Raw genomic sequence first — 17,746 nt, 5'->3', positions numbered from 1 at the left:
ACACACACACACACTCACACACACACAGACACACACAGACACACAACCACCTGCTGTCTTGGGATGTGTCCCAGCTGCCTCAACTTAGTTTCTTCCCACCACATATGTCCCTAAATTATGTGAGCCAAGGGTGGTCATTCTCCTTGCTGGGTTCCCTATTCCTCAAGTTCAGGTGTGGTCACTCTGCTCCTCCTGATCCTTTCCTGGTCTAGAGCTTGTCACCTGACCCTGTGGTTCACAAGTGGTCCCAAGGAAGAAAGTAATCCATGTCTCCATGCTTACGTGGTTGCCCATACTGCTGATTCCTGGCAGGAGTCAAGTGTGGATGGGTACTTGACAGCGTCTTGGTACTTAGTTTGTCAGTGTCTCCATGAACACAGCATTCCTGTGAGACCAAAGCACTCCAGACACAGCTTGGGATATGCTGAGTGGCATGGCAGAGTATGCCCCTGAAGAGCAGGGAGGCCCAGCATGGCCACAGAACAGCCTTGGATGTGCCTGTCTGCCTTTCCCAACAGAGCATGGCCTGTTGTAACAGGTGCTTGTCATTATCTTGGGGAACACAGCAGTGAGAACCCTGCTTGGGCTTCCGGTCTTCAGGGAGCAGGCAGGGGCCTTGTGCTCACTTGTCCCTCACTAGTCCCCTTGGCCCAAAGATTGTGGTTTTCAGGACTCCCAGAAGCAGCAGAGGACAGCACAAGTCATCCTTAGTGTGTGCAGCAAATACAGGTGCATGGAGGTCAGGACCTGTGCCCTGTGTCCTCAGAGATAAGAATGAGCCAAGAGCATTGGCTGACCCTGAGAAGCCACTTGGGTCTCATAAAGATTCTATTTATGTCCTTCCTCTGGGCCTGTGGAGACATTGTGGGGAACTATGCCAAGTTTCTTTGGATGCCAGGCTGTGCAGAACTGCAGACTGTTCACAATCCATAGGGAATGGACAGGACAATTACAGGCCATGCTCTGCCATGCTTCTGAGAAAAAGTGTGCAATGGGGTCAAGGTGTGGTCATAAGGAGGAGCCCATGCAGATCCCAGAGTCTCCTTCCAATATTCATCTGTGGGCTGGGTAAAGAAAGCCAGCACAAAATCACAGTAACTTTATATGATTGTCTTTTAAAAGAAACATCAAAGATAACAGGTGTAAATCATGAAAATGGCATCTGTGTGTGCGTAGACAGCTGTTTGCATGGAGAGTGTGTACCCACACTCCAAGCACAGACTACAGGCATGGGGAGTGTCTGTCTACACTTGGAGCAGAGCATACATGCTATCAAACACACAATAAAGGCCATCATGCCCAGGCCCTGGGTCTATAAGCCACTGAAAGCCTCTCACTCCTCAGTGGGGTCTGATGTCCAATACCTTAGAGACATCTGCAGACTGTGCTGTCAGAACATGAAGAGCCATGAGAGTCTCCCCCGGGAACTCTGTAGTCTTGCCGGAAATGCAAGAGGAAAGCCCAGCCTCTAGGCCAACGTGTAGCATAGTTCATACAAGTATCACTGACTCACAAAGATTTTGAAGACAACATGGCAGGGCCTGGCAGAGCTGTAACTTGGCCAAAGGTGGAGTGGCTGGGACAAAAGAACAATCATGGCTGTGGTAGCTCCCTAAAGCCTGGATTTCTTCCCCCTCTATTATGGGGTCTCTGAGGAAGCAAACTGATGGACTCCCAGAGCATCCTGTTGATTAGCTTGCTGTTCAGATGTGGGATGTGGTCACAGTGCTCTGATAAGGCCACAAGAGCATCCATGGGAGTGAAAACTAGCCTAGGTGTGTCCTACTGTGCCCAGGGATCTGCACTCTGGCTTATGGTATGGAGGCCCAGGGTGCAATGGGGTCAAGGTGTGGCATAAGGAGGAGCCCACGCAGCATAGCATGTGAGTCCTTGAACTCACTGCATTTAGGTCCTGGGGTGAGTCTCATGTGGTCAAACTCTGCATGACTCAGGTGGCTGACATCCACATAGAAGCAGGGGCAGGGGGTTGGGAGAGCATGGGAAGGGGATAACGTTTGAAATGTGCATACATAAATTATCCAAGAAAAATAAAGCTCATAAAAACTTCACTCTGTGCTCTGGGTTTACCTGAGCCATAACGATCTGAAACTGAAACCAAAGCCAACTCATTCATTCTCTCTCCCTCATTCTTTCTAAGATGAAGAGCTTCAAAGGATGCATCTATAATTCTTATATTTAATAACTGCTCTTGGTATAATAGGGTGATCTTATATATACATTTTTGACTAGCCTAAAAATGCAAACACGAGCAAGCAATCAGAACAAAACGGAGCCCAGGGACTCACTATACATTTGAGGCTGTTCTGGAATTCACTACACAGGCGAGGGGACCGGAAACTAACCATAATCTGCCTCTTTCTGCATTCTTAGAGCTGGCATTAAATGCACATGCCACCACAAATAGCTTTATATGAACATTTTCACAAGCTTTTACATATATTGTGTCTAGAAAAACATTTTATTTACTTAGTATCTAGGGGGGAAACTGACCTTATTTATTTTCTCAACACCTGAATTGTAATTTGTAAATAACAAAGTAACCTTTTTTAGAGGAATTTTTAAAAAGTACTACAACATTGGAGAGTTGGCATTAGTGAATTCCCTGAGACAATGGAGATCCTGCAGGAGTTGGTTTGCTTGGACAGTGAAGGTGCTACAAAAGTGGAAGTCTTGCGACAGTGGAGGGGCTTGGCAAAAATGGAGGTACTGCCACACTACTGGTCCAGCAACAGTGAATATCATGAGACAGTGCATTTGCAGTGACAGTGGAGCTCCAGCAACTGTGGAATTTGTGTGCCAGTAGAGGTCCTGCAAATTCTAGCTGCTGAGAGTGTCTATGTCCTGCAACCTTGTTGGTCCTGCAACAGTTGAGGTACTGCAACAGTGTAAGTCCAGCTAGAGTGGATAACCTGTTATAGTAGAGGTCCTTTAAATTGGCCTTGGTGAGACAGTGGACGTCCTGGGATAGTGGAGGCCTATGACACTGGAGGGGCTGGAACACTGGAGGTCATGCCAAAATTTCAGTTCTTGTAATGGTTGTGGTGTTGTGACAGTGGAAATCTAGCGACAGTGGACATTCTGTAGGACAGTAGAGGTCCTACAATATAAAAGTCCTTGGACAGTGGAGGTACTGACGCACTGGAGGTCCTGTGAGAATGGAGGTTCTTATAACAGCTGTGACACTGGAAGTACAGCAAATGTAAATGTCCTCTGATAGGAGAGCTCCAACAAACTGAAGTTGCTGAGAGACAGGAGGTCCTCCAACAGCAGCGGTCCTAAGACAGTAGAGATCCTGTAACAGTGGAGAGGCTGAGACCCTGGAGGTCCTTTGACAGTGGACTACTTTGTAACAATAGACGTGCGATGACAAGGGGGTTGTACAATAGTAGAGGTCCTTGTTATAGTTGAGGTACTCCAACAGTGGAAGTTTAGGGACAGTGACTTCCAGTGCCCGTAAAGGTCTTGCAATTTGGAGGGTCTGAGACAGAGGAGTTGCCTGAACACAGACGCCCTACCACAATATTGGTCCTTGACTGTGGAGGTCTTGGGATAGTTCAGGTGCTGGGACAGTGGAAGTTCTGCTACAGGGGTTATCAAAGTGCATGCAAAGAAGAAGCAATGGTGCCAGCCAAACATGACCATGGCAAATATAATGAAGTTTTTCATCCACCCCAACATCATCTTGCTTCTCCAATTGAGTCTGAGACAATTCTAATAACTTATCGTGAAACTGGTTGAAATTTTACAGCTTTACAAATACATCTGAAAGTCTTTCCACCGAGAGGAGGAAGGAGCCAAGGAAATATTTAGGCAAATGTTAGCAGGCTTTATCTATGGCTATGGGCACTGTATAAGTTCACAGTGACCTGAAACCAGATTATATTTTGTTAAAGAAGAACAGAAAAGTCAAAAGCATCGACTTTGGCCTTCAACTCAAGACAAATCTGGGCAAATGCTGAACTGGCAGCATGGTGCTTACCCTATTGGTGCACCTGATCTCTTCCTAGGACAACTTTATGGTGGTGCAAAAAAAAAAAAAAACCAACATATGGATCTTAGGAGTAGGCTTATATTTCACTGTTGTATTTGACTCTGTTGACATACAACAGTTCAGAAGACAAGTTGTAGCAGGCGTGTACCCTGCTCACTGTGGGTTGTCAGAAGAGACAGCTTAGCCTATTACTGAAAGTAAATCCAAACTATGGGCTGACAGTCACAGAGGTGATGATGTACCCCTGGTCAATGAAAACTGGAAGAGGTTCACAAATCCTTATGAAGAAGTGATCCCTCTCATGCCAGATTCTCCAAAAGAGGAAGAAACGTAATATATTGAGGTTTGAGGTAAAATATTGTAGATTCATTGCATCAAAAAGGTATAAACAGAACATGGCATCCTATTGCTTAATGTAACATCAAGTTATACACAGGAATTGCTTCACAACACAGGCTCAGCAGCTTTGTCCAGTTACGGTCCCCTTCTCTACCCTTGCTGATTTCCCTCTAGGACTAAATAGGAATAGAAGTGAACACAACATAGACACATTGTTCTCCTCATCTTCCAATGGCCTAGTGTCTCCCTATGATCATGAGGCTAGTCAAAGAGGAAGCAAAGAGCCATTGGGCATGCCCTTCTTCTTTTCAGGACACTACCGACAACACCCACAGTGAACAAAGCATACATACACACCAGAAGTGTCCTGTGTCTTCACTCGCCAATAAGACACATTTGGAAGAGCTGTAGCAACGAGAAAACAGAGGACAACCTACTTTCCTGCTGTCCTTCAGCAGAGAGCAGGACATTCCCCATCTGGGGATTTCCCAGAGGCATTAAAGGATGAACCAATTCCAATGGGGAAATTCACTGATGAAGTTGTGTTGCTGCTTTCCTTCAAGAATGAAACCTTACAAGGGGGTGGAGGAAGAGTTTTCTCCCAGAAATGAGGCCAAGGGAGATTTTCCAGAGAACATGCAGATGGCAAAACCCAAGTGCCTTTGTACTTTGTCCTTCCCAGTTTGCTCTGTGCTCATTCTTCCTCTGGCTCTGTTTTCCAGTTCCCCATAATTCTTACCTTCTTATATCTTCTAAGTATTTTATGATACTTCCCCCAACCCAAGCCTTCTCCCTCCTCTGGATTTCTTCTCTTCCCAGCAAGGACTCAATATGACGGCTGTGTAGCCCACTCTAGAGCGTGGTGCAGCTGAATGCATCCATTCACCTGAAGTTTATCACACTCTAAAAACACCAGCTTCCACAAAGTGAGGTGGAGAGTGGTATGAGCTCATGAAGTCTTCCATAGTTTACTGGTCCAAGCACACACGGCATTTATCACAAGAGCTATAGAACAAATTCTTATGCTTTCAAAAGTAGCATCACATTTCATTCAGCCTCAAATATAAACAGCAATGACTTTGAAAAATTGAAATTACAGTTGCTGCAACAGTGCAGATCCTGTGAAGAGGTAGGTCCTGCGACAGTGGAGGCACTGAAATAGCGCCGGTTCTGTGACAGTGAAGGTCCTTTGAAAATCGATGCACTGAGATCATGGAGGTCAATTTACCTACAGTGGAGCTGCTGCACAATTGAAGGTTCTGCTACAGTGGAGGTCCTGCAAAAGTGGAATTGCTGATACAGGGGTATTCCTGTCACTGTAGAGATCCTGGGGCAGTGAAGTTGCAGAATCATGGGAGATCTTGCTTCAGTAAATGTCCTGAAACACTTTAGTTGCTACGGGTGGTGCTACGACAGTGGAATTCCTGGGATAGTGGAGGTTATAGGACAGTGGGTGTCCTGAGACAGTTGTAGTGCTCCTACAGTGGAAGTCCTGTGACAGTGGAGGTCCCGCAATAGTAGTGTTGCTTGGACAGTCCAGTTCTTGTACAAAGGAGGTCCTGTGACACTTGAGATGCTGAGACTCTTGAGCTCCTGAACAGTAGAAGTGCTGTGATAGTTGAAGTGCTGAGACACTTATGGTCCTGTAACAGTGGAGTTGACACACAGACAGTGGACTTCCTGAGGTAGTGGTGGTGCTTAAACAGTGGAAGTCCTGTGACAGAGGAGGTCCTGCAATAGAGGAAGAACAATATATGCTGGCTGATGACCCAGAGCTTCCAGAAAATAGACCACCAACCAATATATATCAGAGGATGGCATTATTTGAAACCAATCGGATGGAAGGCCCTTGGTCCTGTGGAGATGTGATGCTCGAACGTAGGAGGAGGCTGGATTGGTGTGTTTCGAAAATTGGGTGAGTTTTGGAGCAGCATCATAGTGGCAAAATGGAGGGAGGAGGGAGAAGATGTAGGAGTGGGCATTTGTGGATTGGCACCTAGAACGTGGGACATCATTTGAGATGTTAAAAACAGTGGAAATGATAAGGCATACATTGTCTGACCCAAACCTAAGGGATACTCCATTAGGAACACAAAAACCCACAGGTGCTCACCAACAATCAGATAATATTTGGCCTTTGTCGGTCTACTCCAAAGAAAATCTTCCAAGAACACTGTTTAGTTTTTTCAAACAAAGTTTAAAACTCTTAAGTGTACTCTCAAATCTGCCCTAATTCGCATAAATCGGTCAAAACTGTTGGCTTTGTAAATACTTCTATCTTGTCCCAATGGTCACATGCTGGTCATACCAACAACAAGATACTTGTCAAGGTGGGAGTCAATCAACATGGGATCCTTGTTCCAACTGGGCATGCAGACATTGAGCTCACCTTCAGTTTGTTACACACACACACACACACACACACACACACACACATGCACACAGTGAGAGAGAGAAAGAGAGAGACAGACAGACAGACAGACAGACAGACAGACACAGATTCATAAACACATGCACACACACACAGAGAGACACACACACCAATGAGAGAGTGATAGATCGAAAGTGAGGTAGAGAGAGAGAGAGAGAGAGAGAGAGAGAGAGAGAGAGAGAGAGAGAGAGAGAAAGAAAGAGAGTTCTTATCATCTACTGTCTAATGCATATTGTGTGCTCTTGGAGCTGAGCACAGAGACATGCACATGTAAACCAGTCATGTACACCTAGGAACATTTTCTGATCAGTATTTTCTCTTCTTTATGCAGTTCTTAAATTATCTTTAAGAGAAAGTAGGGCATTGACCTACCATGAAATCTTGGACCTAAAGGTACATTTTAATACAAAGCTTATATATCACTTAGAGATGACTCCAGTAGGAAATACATTAAGTTCAGAATCATTCAATCAGAAACCCTTAGTGTGTATACATCATTCTCACTGCCTTCACTTAACCTCATGTTTGGACCACTGTTCCTAGCTGGAGATTCCTGTTTATCTCCCAGAATAAAAGGGAGGCTCCATGCTCAAGTGGAACAGCAGATTCAAGGTGGGACTGTTGGGTGACATTACAGTGAACATCAGGGACTGTCCCACGGAGGGAGGACATGGCCCTTTCTTTCTTCCTGGGGAAGCAGTATCTACATTGTCCTGAGCAGAGAAGGATCCTCTCATTCTAGCAGATGTTCTGGATGATACAAGGAATGTGAATAGATTATGAGATCAGTTTTCCACATTTCTTTCTGAGGCAGAGACCCTTGAGACCCTTGGCTCAGGAGTAACAGTTCCAGATAGCAAGGTGAGGTCAGTGTGGGCCCTGTGTTCACCTATGAATAGTAATTTATGTTAATCACCAAATCTTTAAAACTTACAGCATGTGGGAGAAAAGTCTCCCAGGAGTCTCAGCTAAAACTAATCAGTGAGTTTTTAAGAACAAGAACAAGTAGGGAATTTAAATTCATGTGATTGCTACAAACAAAGCAAGACACTGTCACTAGATCACCTTTGTGTAAGGTCCCTGATAACATACACAACTTAAGATGTGAAGTGCTCAGGTAGCACTCTTCGTGGCATGAACCGAAGACACAGTTTCTCTGTGTCTCATCACCTCTGAAGCATGGTCCACAAACAATGGCAACAAACCTTCTCTTCCTCAGACTTCAAAGTTACCTTTACTGTTAGTGATAGTTTCCACAGTTAACAACCTCTACTGGATAGACAGGTTTGACTAACCTTCTCTGAGCTTCTCCCAACCATGTACAGATGGGACATCCCTCTGCACATGAGGCCTGTTCCACTCAGGCCTGCTGTTCTCCTTCCCAGATTAGAAACTGGATACTTTCAAGCCTACATTCTTAAGTCATCTATCAGATGATGATGTAGAGCACCCAGCTCCTTCTGTACCATATCTGCCTAGATGCTGCCATGCTCCCACCTTGATAATAATGAAGCAAACTGCTGAACTTGTAAGCCAAACCCAAAGCAGTGTTCTTCTTATAAGATTTGCATTGGTCATGGTGTCTGTTAATAGCAGGAAAACACTAAGTAAGTCACTTTCTACCACAGATTACAAGGTTAATTGAGTGATGTCATCACCTGAGGAGACATGGCCTTATATTAAGGTTCTAATCTCCTAAGTAATTGCAGGCTCTCTTCTGGCCTAGGCATTGGCTATAATATTAATCTTCCCAGTGTCCTTTTCTCTGTAAACTATACATTTTGCATTTCTATTTGCCCCATTTGCTCTTTTTCATTGAAGTCCTATAACCTCAGTATAACAGAGGCCATACTGGGCTCTCTTCAAATTTTCATCGAAGAAATTTGTTTATTACTTTTTAATTTAGCCTCAGGTAGGTTTTTACGAAGTGGTTGGAAAGAGGCCACATTTTGTAAAACCATCATACAAATTATCCCAGACCAGTTACAAATATTATTGCCTTCTGAATCCCCTTGTCGTGGGCTTCCACATTCTGGATAGGTCTTGGCACTCCTGACTCCCAAGCTCCTGCCAGTATACCCCATTAAACTCTTCTTAGAGCACTGGGCCACTTCTAGATCAAAGTTCTGAATTCTTGCATATTTTCCAAAACAAATAATAAGGACAAACTGGCATGGTCAGGTATCACAGAGCAAGAGTCCGCTCTATTACATCCCCTTCTGCATTAGTTACCTTAGTATTTCTGTGACAGAAATGCCATGAGCACAGCAAACTATAAAACATGTAGGCGATTAGTGATCCTATTTCACAGACCACCTGTTACCATAGGTTAAGGTCCATGACTACAGGGCACAGTGGAAGGAGCAGGAAGCAGAGGACTCACATCTGGAATCACAAGTACAAAGCAGAGAGTGCACAGGGAGTGGTGCAGAGCACTAAAACCTCAAAGTCCAGCCCCACTGGCATTCTTTCTCCAGCAAGGGCACACCTCCTGAGTCTTCCCAAACAGAGTCAGCAACTGGGAAAGGAGTACTCAAATGCCCGAGACAGTGGAGGATAGCTCATGCAAAATGTCATGATGATTCAGGAATTCGAATCAGTAACATAGAGAACCTTCACTCTGGGTCAATGTGTGTTGCTGCAGAGCCAGCAAGCTGCTCTCCCTCCACTTGAACATAAGATGTGGATTAAGTAAAAATGTAAACAAGCATCTCCATGGAAAATCAACAGCCCTGTTAATCTGGTCATACTTATAGGATAAGTCCAGAGGTGCTGGATACTGAAATCACAGAAGAAGCCAACACAAACTCAAACCCTTTAGTCTATAGGAATAAATATACGACAGAAGTCAAAATGGATAACGATATGGAGCAAACACTCACTCAGCAGATAAAGTTACACCTAGCCCTTACTCACAGACCTACTTCATAAACAGTGTACATTCTGCTGGTACCTACTCAACACAATCCTAAATGCTGCAATCAAACCAAATGGTTTCTTACTTTGTTGAGTATGATTTAAAAACACTGAAGTACTCTGAAGGAGGTTAATGGAATCTTCTCAGGGCCTGGGGAAGATGGCTAAGGGAGTACAGATTAACAAAGCAACACAACCCAATTTCCCCACCAGCAAGCAGAAACCGGCCTGATGTCAGTTGCCAATTCCGGAGGGTTTAAGAGAAGCCTACAGACTGGAAGGACTGAGGTAGGTGAGATTAAAGTACAGTTACACTGAATGCTCACTTGAGGAATGGGAAGGGTAGAAACTGGAAATTGCTCTCTCTGTGTGTGTGTGTGTGTGTGTGTGTGTGTGTGTGTGTGTGTGTGTGTGTGTTCCATGAATGTGTTTCTGTGTGAGTGTGGTTGGGTTGTTGCTGTTGTGTGCCTAATTTGAGACAGAGTGTTACCACAAACTGAAGCTGTCCTAAAACTCACCCTGTACACAAGGGTGATTTGGACAGTAAAGAGACCTTCTCTCTCCTGAAAGGGGGATTAATGATGTGTAGCACAAGCTATGTGTGAATGTAAATTTCATAATCTGAAGATTTTATAAATCTCCTTTGGCTTGCTTTAACAATACTGGTGATTATAGCAATATATGGTACACTGAGGTCAGAACGGAATATATAGTGTAAGCTTTTGAGAAGGTTCAGAGGTAAAAGGAATAGCTGATGATCTGAGTTTAGTTCCAGAGGCACTGTTAATAATCAAACACAAATGTAGCCGAGTTTTATCCCGTGTAAAAATCATTCAGGGCATCCAGTCAGAGATTAAAGTATTTTTGGTGTTGTGATGCTACACAATCATAAGACTGATTCCTGTGGAACAGGCTAGTGGAGCAGACAGTAATCAACAGGACATGAGAAAACCTACAGAGCAGGAACTAGAGAGAAATCTCAGGATTTCAGAGCACTGGCTGCCTTTCAGAGGACCTTCACTTGTTTTCAACATTTCCAAGTCAGCTCACAGTCATGTGCAACTCAAGATCTAGAATATCTTACCTTCTTCAGGTTTTGTGGGCACTACATAATACACACAGTGCACGTATACTCATGTACACCCTTGTTGGATGACCATAATCCAACCACAGCAGGGACAGAGCTTGCCACCCTCAAGCTTGCCAATTTGAAGGAGGAAGCCTTTTTGTTAAAAGCACTGGAGAACAGCAGGCACAAGGACACCTGACTCACACATTCGACCCGAGGTCTTGAGATGGAAGCCACACACAACTCTGGCCTTCTCACTGAAGAGAGGTCATCCTTGGGTAAGGAGCTTTCATCTGATCCTGTTTTCCTCTTGGATCCCATTACAGAAAAGCGTTTGTGTTTGTCCAAATCTGCACAGGTTCCCAGCACCCTTCCTAGTCATGTCTGACAAATCCATATGGAAACCACTGTGTAACTGGAGTCCTAGTCTATAGCATCTCTCTCCTTCATGCTACCCTCCTTTTATACTGCAGATTTCATAGGAAATCATATTCTTTGTGTACTTACAAATCCCATGTTGTTTACATGTGGCTAATGTTTCGTCCTCAGCATGCTTGCCTGGAGACAGGGCTGGATGCAGGTATTCTGTAGACAAGGCAAGTTGCAGCTCCTCTGGAAGCCATAGGACACCAGCGTCACAGCTGTAGTTCAGTGCATGCATGACATGCATTCACAAAGAAGACTGTAGCCCCAAGGTCAGGTACATCCACAGGGTACTAAGGAGAGGGACCTGATTGCTACTGTTGATGCTGAATTTCCTCTTTGTTCTGACTGTTTTAACTGGAATTGCCCCCACACGCAAAATTCCTAAGATATCTGACAGCCACACACTGATGCACATGCAGGTAAAACACAAATGCATGTGAAATAAAAATAAATAATTTTAAACTGGAGACAGAGAGAGAGAGAGAGAGAGAGAGAGAGAGAGAGAGAGAGAGAGAGAGAGAGAATGGTGTTTATAAAAGAGAAACTTACCCTCAAAACCTATTTACTGTCCTGAAACTTCTTTCTCATGGGCAGAGGAACATAGACATGAAATTCTTTCTCTCTACACTTCTCAGTGTGTGCTGGGGTACTCTAGAATACCGGTTATTTGGTGAAATGTTGAGGGGTTTAGAAAGATGAACATCATGTTGCAAGTCAGTGGTCTTTAGTCCCTGGTGAGTTCCGTGATTTCAGCTGAGGATCTCTTGCAATGGGTTCTGTATCCAGAGTTATAATCATGAGCTGTGGAACTTCATTTGCTACATGGATACAGGGGCCCCAGTGTAGTCATCTGTTACTTCCCCAACCCATGAGCATGACCCAGGCCCAGTCACAAGTCAGAATTGGGTCCTCAGAGACGCCACTAGGAATGTATGTAGACAAAAGAAAGAAGTCTGGGGAGGGTAAGGAAGAAGAGTGTCAGGTTGAAGCCTGTTTCAAATTCAGAATAGCAGTGTATGTATTTCAGTTAACTGCTTTCATAATTCCCTCATCTGTGAAATCTTAGGACTTGTTAGATTAGATCTTTTAGCCAGAGAGCTAACACCACTGAAGCCAAAACTTTATACAGATAGGCTATCAGGAGTGTCACCCATGTTTACTATCTCTGCTTCCAGAAGAGGTGCAGACAAATATTTCCTCACTCATGGTGAGTACAACACAAAGGAAACCAGTGCATGCTCCTTACACCCCTGAGAACTTCCCAGGGTAGGGGTTCCCAGCACACTGGGATCTGACAGTGAAAGTGTCTGTGATTTGACTAGGGCACTAGGTACTACTTACATCACTTTTCCAGTGATGGCACTGCAGAGATCAGACAGTAGTTAAACTTGAAAGCTCATCACATTCAACTTCTTCCTGTGCTCCTAACGCACCTGATCCCCACACCCTAAGAACTGGCAGCCCCTTTAAGATGCTGCTGTACTTTCACACCCTGCCTCCCTGGACTCTGGACTCTTCCTCATGATGCTCTGCTCCTATCTCCCTTGCACCTAGCATTTTACTCCTTTATTTTTATTTCATGTTCCCACCTCCTGCATGTGTTCTGAGTGGGTCAGCTATGGGTAGGATCATGAAATATGTGGCTGTACACACACACACACACACACACACACACACACACACACACACAGACACACACACAGACACACACACAGGTACCAATTTAAGACAAGGCAGACTGTTTATATGCAGGGGATACAATGCCTTCAAGAATTGGGACGCTGAAAAAAGAGCACTACACTTAAAAACAAAAATCCAAGGAAAATAAACAACTGGAGTGTCAGTGGAGGTTGTGTAAGAAGAGTGTCAGAAGAGCCTGTGAGAAGGTGAAGGGTACACTGAACACTCAGCCAAACAGGAAACGTCTGCATCTGAACTGTGCAGCATCCACCCTGCAGTGTGGCATGCTGTGGGGGTGTCTGAGAAACCATATCTCATCACCTGAGTTTGCACGTATTTAGACCAAGTCTTTGGGTGTAGGAGGTGACTACTATATCTATAGATTAATTAAAATTAATATGGATGAATTTATCATGCATAAAAAGTACAACAAAGTTGTCCAGACCCAACTGATGGATGTATCATTAATGGATTATTCCTTAAATACGTCTGATCACGAGGATGAAAAATTTAGGATTAATCTCTGTTCCACTAATGGATGACTCACCAAATGTGCACCACACTGGAGCGGACCAACCGTCAAAGGAAAGCTACCATTCTTTTAATCTTTTGCAACTGCAGTAGACTATGCAAAGCAAACACTCACATGTGTCTCATCAGTCAATCAGTCTACAGGACAGAGATTACCTATGCCAGTCTCAGGGACAGAACAGCATTTTCTGGTTCCAATTCAACTACCCTTTTTTCTTTAACCTGCAGCCAGGCTCTGTGGGAGAAGCTGAGATGGTGGGCAATGAAAGGTGGATGTTGGAAGGAAGCTAGAGCATGGTGGGATTTTATAAGCCAAAGAAGTGAAATTCGTATTTAATTCCCTTAGACAACTGGTCCAGGTGCAGTGTTCCTGATGGTGGCTCGGTGCTCCAGCTGTGGATTCAGGGAACTCAGAACATCATACTGAAAATAATCTCTCAGACTACAGAGTCAAATTCCTGCTGGTGCTCCAGTCTCATCAGAGAAGAAATTAAGTCCCTCCTCCTATGGATCCTCTCATTTTTGTCATTCTCGCCTGCAGGAGATTCAGTCCTTCCTCTGAGGGGGCTACTCATACCTGCAAGTGACTTAGACCCTCTTGAAGGGAATTCTGTCTCCAGATTGGGATGTGGACCCTCCTGTTAGAGAAATAACTCTCTGAATCTTCTCACAGAGTATATGTGACTACCTGGAGACAGCATTATCTGCACTTCTAAACTCTGATTGGTAAAGAAAACCCACGGTATGAGTTTGAAAACCTGTGAGTTATATACTGAGTAATGAAAACCTATGAGTTCTATACTGTTGATTTCTAAATGTATTCAGTTGATTATGAATTATTCTGCAATATTTTGATGAAATTTACTTACTTCCTAGATTTCAAACAAAAATAGAAGCTATAGTTAAAAGTTTAGTGTGTGTTTGGCCAAATTATTTACAAAATATTTTTGATTTTTATAAAAGTTGGTGTACAACATAGAAATTTTCCCCTATATTGTTTTGTTTACTGCTAGGATATAGAAATGCTTTATTTCTGCTGACAGAGCTTATATTCATTGGTCTTGTATAACTCACTGTTGAGTGCTCAACTTTAGCAGATTCCTTAGGGTCTCTGCCATTTATAACAGGATTCCATCTAAAAGTCGACTGCCTTGTTCTTCCTTTCTGAGGAGATGCCTTTTGTTCAGTTTCCCCCCGTTAATGACAGAGCTATACTGTGAGAACAATGATGGACAGCAGTGCCAGAAAGACCTGGGACACATTTACAAAGTCTGGTCCAATTAGAATGGGGCATGGTGAGATAGTTCTGTCAGGTATGCTCTGACCCTATGAGTCTCTCTTCACTACCTTCACTTGGACAAGTTGTAAAGCAATTAATATGGTGAAGGATGAAGTCCCTGGCACTTAGTAGGTGACACTTAAAGACAATGCCTTCCACGTGATCCATTCAAGGAAACCTGAAAGGTGGTCTCTCTTGTAATGACATTGGTGTCCTTATGAAAGGGACCCTAAAGTCACAGACACTTGAAGAGGCAGAGAGAGACCACAGGGCACCAAGAGGAACCAGCTACCTACAAACGGAGGAGAACAGGAGCCAACTCTTGGACCCCAGTCCTCCAAACGGAAGCCAACAGAAACCTCTGCTCAGTTCTGCCTGCTGTCCGCAAACACTGGAGTGTGCATTCTTGGTGTGCTCCAGAGCCTGAAAGTCGCTGCTCTAACCCCAGCTCTGTCGTGGGGTGGATGGAAGTCTTGTCTATCTTGGGGTGGATGGAAGTCTATCTCTCAAGGTGAGGTAAAGTGGTCCTGAGTTAGGTGCCAAGGTCCAGTCCCCGGGGGAAGCTTCCCGATAGCTAAGCTTGAGCTTGAAGCAGGCAGAGCTGTGCTCTCCCTAAGGAATGTAGCACTAGTTGCCAGAATAGAGGTTTCTTCTTTCAATGTACACTTAGGCAAATTTGCAAAGATCCAAAATGCTGGCTGTGGTTCTCACCAGTTTCCTTGGAGTATGCCCACAGAGTTCCTTGTCTGCTCCTGGGAATCCAAGCCTTGTCCTTGAAGGGGCTGCACATGCACTCATCTGACTTCTTTGGTCAGGAAGCACACCTGCTAAAAACTGAATTTTAAGAGGCAGATAAGATCAGAGAAAGGACTAAAAGAGCTCGAGGGGCTCGAGACCCCATGTGAACAACAATGCCAAGCAACCAGAGCTTCCAGGTACTAAGCCACTTCCCAAAGACTATACATGGACTGACCCTGGGCTCCAACCTCATAGGTAGCAATGAATAGCCTAGTAAGAGCACCAGTGGAAAGGGAAGCCCTTGGTCCTGCCAAGACTGAACCCCCCAGTGAATGTGATTGTTGGGGGGAGGGTGGTAATGGTGGAGGATGGGGAGGGGAACACCCATAGAGAAGGGGAGTGCGAGGGGTTAGGGGGATGTTGGCTCAGAAACCGGTAAAGGGATTAACAATCGAAATGTAAATAAGAAATACTTAAGTTAATAAAAAAAAAGACATAGAGACAGGAGGAACTGCATCCTGAACTTTTGTGTAGGAAGTTTGGCTTGGACTGATCAAGTATCAGAAGGACCATGAATTCCCTATGGCCAAATTAGCTAGGGCTAAGTTTATACCAAGAGAGCTCCTTGAAATACCTGATCTGCAGTTTGCGCTCCCTTCTACAAGCAACTACTCAGTGAATATAAGTGACTACATCCAGGTTACTTAGTTGGCTGCTAAGTGTAAATCTCCTTTTACCTGTATTTAAACATACGGTTCACATAACCATTAAATGGAAAAGCCCCAGTGGTATTAGTTATAAAGGTGCTCACATAATAAGTTTTTGCCAAGAAATTTTCAGTAATTCATGTAAAAATCTATATGGAGAATGCAGTATAGTACAGTCAAATCACAGGCTTTATAATCCCATATTTAAAGTTTGATATGATTACAAATATTAAAGCAGGACTATTTTAAATAGTCTAATATATTTAATTTAGAATTAATCTGTTTTGCAATGCACCAATCAGCCATAATGTAGGTTAGCTTGTTTCCTAAGTCATGTGTTTTAAGAGGCGTATCAGTCTACCAGCTAAATTTGAAACACCTTTGACAGGATTGTATTATTTAGGTACCAGGAATATTAATGAAGATGAAAAGAATAGGAAAGTTAAAATGATTTAGTAAGCATTAAGTTTTATGGATGCATAACAGCTTAAATCTTGATGAGATATGTGTGAGAAAACTAGTAGGGGGAGCATAAGTAAAGGAATGATCCTATCAGTGCCTCTAAACCATAAAATGCATTCCTACAGTTATCTGAACTCCATTGACTACGGAAGTCAAGGTAAAACACACACACACACACACACATACACACACACACACACACAAAAGAGGCAGATAAGATCATCTTTCTGATTATATTCACAGCATAGACCTCTTTGTCTTTTTTTGTTTTTTAATTTTTTATTAGATACATTTCTTTACTTACACTTCAAATGTCATTCCCCTTCCCGGTTTCCTGTTCATAAATCTTAGGTGGGGCTGCTGTAAGGTTCAGATTCTTTGCTTGGGAGCCATTACCACACATGATGTTTATATTTTTGTTCACTTTTTCAATCTATTTTTCTGCGGCGTGCTCTAAGAGGGCATCGAGTAGGGTTACATAATTATTGGTATTAACAGCTGTACAAACAAATCCTACTCAGTATGGAGTCTGCTGATGTTCAGCATAAGGAGGTGCCAAGTCAGGGAACCTTCATGTGCTGATGCAGCAAATGAGAGTCCACAGAGGCCCCAAGAGGGAGATGGAGGAAGGAGCCATAAGGACAGTTGGGAGAAAACGGGTCAACTTCCCTAAGATTCGGAAAGAAGCAGTTGGTCTCCATCCCGAGGGAACTCAAGCTAAGACTCACAAAATAGTGCTACTAAGCCAACCCAAATTCTGTTATTTTTTCTCACATCCCTGAGAGAAGAAAGGAGTCATTTCAAACTCCATGGGCTCCCCTCATACTCACTGGAATTGGATAGTGAAACTGCCATAACCTCTGTTCTGAAAAATCCCCTCAGGAACTAATGAAGGGCGTGGCTAAGTCCGAGAGAGGAGGGGCGGGTATCGTTCATTGGCCACTCATGCGCGCACATGAGCTCTATGCCCATACACTGGAGTTTTCCAGGCTACCTTTCAGGATCCTTCGCATTTACACTGCTTGCAAAATACAAATCAATTTACTGTGGCATTGAATACCCATCTCAGCTTTTTAAACCCTCAAACATACTTCCCCTTTCTTAAAGTTCCTTTGCATTATTTATAGGACACTGCTGAGTGTCATAGGCTACAGGT

The 17,746-nt window shown here is 43.9% G+C and overlaps 1 long non-coding RNA gene across 1 annotated transcript; it reads right to left on the bottom strand.

The window, feature by feature from the left end:
- Positions 1 to 2,182: 2,182 nt before the first annotated feature.
- LOC148007085 (uncharacterized) lies at positions 2,183 to 17,502 on the bottom strand. Its single transcript, XR_015646192.1, has 3 exons — positions 17,421 to 17,502; positions 15,395 to 15,517; positions 2,183 to 6,082 (listed from the first exon to the last, which is right to left on the bottom strand). It is a non-coding gene; the product is annotated as an uncharacterized LOC148007085 (long non-coding RNA).
- Between the last annotated feature and the right edge of the window lie 244 nt (positions 17,503 to 17,746).

This window comes from Rattus norvegicus, chromosome 1 (assembly GCF_021556685.1).
Source record: "Rattus norvegicus strain SHRSP/BbbUtx chromosome 1, alternate assembly SHRSP_T2T, whole genome shotgun sequence".
In the NCBI taxonomy this organism is placed as follows: Eukaryota; Metazoa; Chordata; class Mammalia; order Rodentia; family Muridae; genus Rattus; species Rattus norvegicus.
Note: the sequence above shows the minus strand (reverse complement) of the source record. Positions and strands in the feature narration are given on the sequence as shown.